The sequence below is a fragment of the Nylanderia fulva genome, unplaced genomic scaffold (assembly GCF_048542155.1).
Source record: "Nylanderia fulva isolate GAGA-0341 unplaced genomic scaffold, ASM4854215v1 Scaffold146, whole genome shotgun sequence".
NCBI lineage: Eukaryota > Metazoa > Arthropoda > Insecta > Hymenoptera > Formicidae > Nylanderia > Nylanderia fulva.
In genome coordinates, this window is record NW_028189688.1 from 235,375 (window position 1) to 239,878 (window position 4,504).

The following is a 4,504-nucleotide window of genomic DNA, read 5'->3' on the forward strand; positions in this document are numbered from 1 at the left end:
AAAAAATACGCAAAGCGACAATATATATGTGTGAAACTAATACTTGTATGAAATTATTATATACGTGTGTGAAACTTATATGTAATTTGTGTGTTATTATTACAGAAATGTTATTATACTTCGTGGTTCTCGCTTTTATAAATTCAACTCGCGCTTTAATCGGATTCGATTGTGGCGGACAACACCTGAATATCACCTCTGTATCACTGCTCTGTGTACTGTTGCTGTATACTGCGGAATGCATTTGCGGAATGCATTTGCATAATCAAACAACGTATCACAGCCTTACATTAGCTGGCTGTACCAGTAATGACGGGACTTGCAAAGGAACTCAGTATTCCGATCCTTACGGAACTTGGGACAACGTTATCGTTCAAGCTGCTGTTAAAATTTCCCTGAGAAGCACGCATGTTCCTGTGCAATTAAATTCAGGAAAAATAATACTAAAATCCGAAACCATTTGCCAATTAAGCGAAGGATTTTGCATTGATTCAGAAAATGGATACACGTACTGGAAACCTGTACCCGTATCTACCTGCAATTTTCACCAATACGACGTTCTTTACGAGGGACCTGTGACCAGAATCACCGACAATTCAAGCAGCCCCCCTGCTGCGATCGTTTACAGTTTGACGACGCAGGACATCACCTTTCCTCTCACGAAGACAAAAAAACAGTCTCTGTGTGGGTACACTCTATTTCGCACGGAACACCCTAAATTGTTTATTTTGGAAACAAGAAAAGAAGATACTTTCGCTAGTCGCGGTATTATCCCCGTGGATAATTTAGACATTTTCGCATATATGAATTCCAAATTCGTATACGTGGAAAAACATATTTGACAACAGATGACTTTATTATACTATAACGTCATGCAACAAAAATGTGAATTAGAACGACAGATAATTACTAATGCTCTGTCGTTCGCCACTCTTCAACCGGATGAATTTGCATATCGATTAATGAAAGGACCAGGGTATATGGCCGTTACTACGGGAGAAACGACTCACATTATCAAGTATATTCCTGTGGATGTCGTAGTGAAAAAAACAAAAGAATGTTATACAGAACTGCCTATAACAGTTTATAACTTTTCTTTGTTCCTTACTCCTAAATCTCGAATAATTACCAAATTCGGGATACAAAAAGAATGCAGTTCAGAATTGCCTACGATGTATCGCATCGAGGAAACTTGGATTCAATTCACACCGGAACTTCAAATTAGACAACAACCCCCGCAACAATTAAAACCAATGACAGCTTTAAGTTGGGATTACTTAACACCGGGACCCCTGACTCAGTGGAATATACTCCGAAAACGATATAAAGAAATTAAGGGATCACATCACGTTTCCTGCCGAGAAACCCGCTCTTCTTAATATAGTCGCAAGAGGAATTACTGGTTACTCCATCAATCCTGACGCCGTCTCCATGTATAACCTGTTGGACAAAGCCTCGCTTAATAAAATAGCTGAAAATGCCGCTTCACGAGTCTGGAATGGATTCATTTCTTTCGGATTTGCAACCGCTGGAATACTTGGCATTCTGATAATCGTCCGTTTAATAAAAATCGTTATCAACACAGCAATCCACGGTTACGCTCTACATTTAGCTTACGGATGGAGCATGCATTTATTTGGAGCAATTTGGAGCTCTCTCACCAACCTGTTGCTTCACCTCGCTCGAGGACCCGCTAATAAGACTGAGAATAATAAAAAGGAAATCGACGAATCACCACCACCGTCCGCACCCGAGGGAACCACCAGAGAATTAACAACAACAATCGACGGATTTTCAAGATTAATTGATAATGCTTCATCCAATATTGAACCAGCAGCAAGGATCTATGGGATCGTTTAAAGGACATAAAACAAATTCCTTCGAAATCATCGAAATTTGTTCTTAAATGAGAGGGGAGGTGTGACGTCCCGCCATTGGTCAAAACCCAAAATTTTTCGCTTTTACATCATTTCTTGCGAGAACCCATATAATTAATCTTTTTGAGAATGATTTAACTTAGAATTAGACGTTTTATCATTTATCGTTAGTAATACCAGCATAGGGAATCTTCTAGTTGTAACTAGTCTAGGAACTAGCAACGCGACCAATCCAACACAACAAGCGTATATCTATAAATTACTAGACGTCGCCATCTCTTACAACCCTAACGGTATGAACGATAAATGCAAAATATAATCAATGTGTGCAAATCTATTAATCAATGTGTGAATCCTATAATCAACATGTTTGAAATTGTATAATCTTATTTATGGAATAATTAGAATGATGAATCGTCTGAATAAATATTTTAATTACACAATGGTGAATGAATTATAAAATTTGATAAATTCTAATGATCGACTATTTGTCATAAAATATTCCATAAAATCTTTTCTTTAATTTATAAGATCACGATGCGCCTCAATTGTAATTATATTTATGGAACCTTATTATTATCAATGATTGAAACTACTCGGATTCTTGCAACTTAGTATCAGAGATGTTATTCTCCTTTTTTTTAATATATTTACATAAATAAGGATTGACATGAATATAACAACATTTCACCATAAATATATAAAAATTTACCACGTTCTGAAACCATAACTATATAATTTAGCAATCATAACTTTATTTCGTTATATTAAAATTGCAATAACTAGAATATAGCAGAGAATTATATAGAGAACGATTTCAGAAACATATAGAAGCTAGCAAGCGAACAATAGAACCCCAACGTGCGGCTACCGCTTGAACTTTCTTTGTCGCCCAGACCACCCCCGATGTTGATACGATAAGCAACCCCGCGCCTTTCGGGATGCTAACACCTGCACGTCACGAACCTCGAAAATCAACAAATCATAGACTTTTACGACTTATGCTCTCTTAGATTTTCTCGTCGTCTATCACCTTATATGGTCATGATAGACTCTCTTGACCATATTTGGTCATAAGAAAAGTTCACTCGTTGCCTTTTCAGGACCCCCAAACCACCCCTTTTTTTATAAGAAAATTTATTATGATATGTTTCTGGAAAAACGTTTTCGTGGGAATCCTCCCACCCAAAAATTCGCACTCGACACCAAGATTTTTCGGTTTCGAGGGGTATATAAACCCTAGAAAATCTGGCCAGACGACGGCATTTCATCATAATCACGGGACGGCATTTTATCATAAAAAGTTAGTGTACATTTTAAATTGTCGCTAGCCGAGGAGTGCAGCAACAATTTCATACCATCCTAAAATCATCATAACGATCTATAACGCAAATCTCGGAACATATAATTTTGTCAACGGCGCCTAATCGTTGTAACCCCGCGTAAATTTGTAACTTAGCACATTGTTCAAGTCACGGGTTAGCCGAACTTGTCGAACTCGCTGACTTAATTTTTAATCACGCACAATTTGTAACTGAATTAAAAGACGAATAAAGAACTTTAGAGCATCGTACGACCGAGCGTTTGATTTCGCCATAAGCACCTCACGACCAAGGTCCTTGCGAGGGAGCGAAGCTGGCCAGGCACATCACAGGTCTACGAAGAGTTCGTCGTCTTAAAGATAGGAGTCTGGTAATCACACAGATCATCCAACACTCCGACATTACATAAAAATTCGAACGAGTTTCGAAGGTCGCGCAGATTTCCTTCAAGCATTATCCAATCATCTTCCCCCGAGCGCTGAATAAGCGCACCGGAAAAAACTCTCTTATCAACCCTCTGATTATTTCCTTCCCTCGAGCGCTGAATAAGCGCACCGGAAATAACTCTCTTATTAACCCCCTGATTATTTTCTTCCCCCGAGCGCTGAATAAGCGCACCGGAAATAACTCTCTTATCAACTTTCTGATTATTTCCTTCCCCCGAGCGCTGAATAAACGCACCGGAAACAACTCTCCGATTATTTCCTTCCCCCGAGAGCTGAATAAGCGCACCGGAAATAACTCTCTTATCAACCCCCTGATTATTTCCTTCCCCCGAGCGTTGAATAAGCGCACCGGAAACAACTCTCCTATCAACGCCCCGAGGTAGATCTTTTTCCTAAATCTTCTCTTTCCTAATAAACAATACAAAGAGACCAATAATTTAGCGAATGTTATTTTGACAAATTCTCTAGTTAATTAGATTTGATTCAATTAACGTAATCTTTTTCAGTAAACCACCCCCTAGTAGTATCCTCCTAGTAACATCTAATTTGAATAGATATTCCATTATTATTTAATGACAATTTTATAAATAAATAAACGAGAACAGAAGATCAATTATCGAAAGAAACGTAATCGTAGGGCAAGTAAGAAAAAGGCTCGCGCTAACCGCGCTGCATCTACTCTACTTTGGCTCAGGCAACGGTCACCGGATAATAAACCTCGTGTCAAATCGTGTAAAAAAGTTACCTTTTCTCCAAAGACCATAAAAAGATTGAAGACTTCATCTATTCAGCTAAATCTTGACAATAAGCTTGTAGCGAACAAAGGAACTCTCCCTCATATTGAGACCAAAACCTCGAT

General features: G+C 38.4%; 1 pseudogene; it reads left to right on the plus strand.

The window, feature by feature from the left end:
• Positions 1–251: 251 nt before the first annotated feature.
• LOC146724160 (uncharacterized) lies at positions 252–1,910 on the plus strand (annotated as a pseudogene).
• The last annotated feature ends 2,594 nt before the right edge of the window (positions 1,911–4,504 follow it).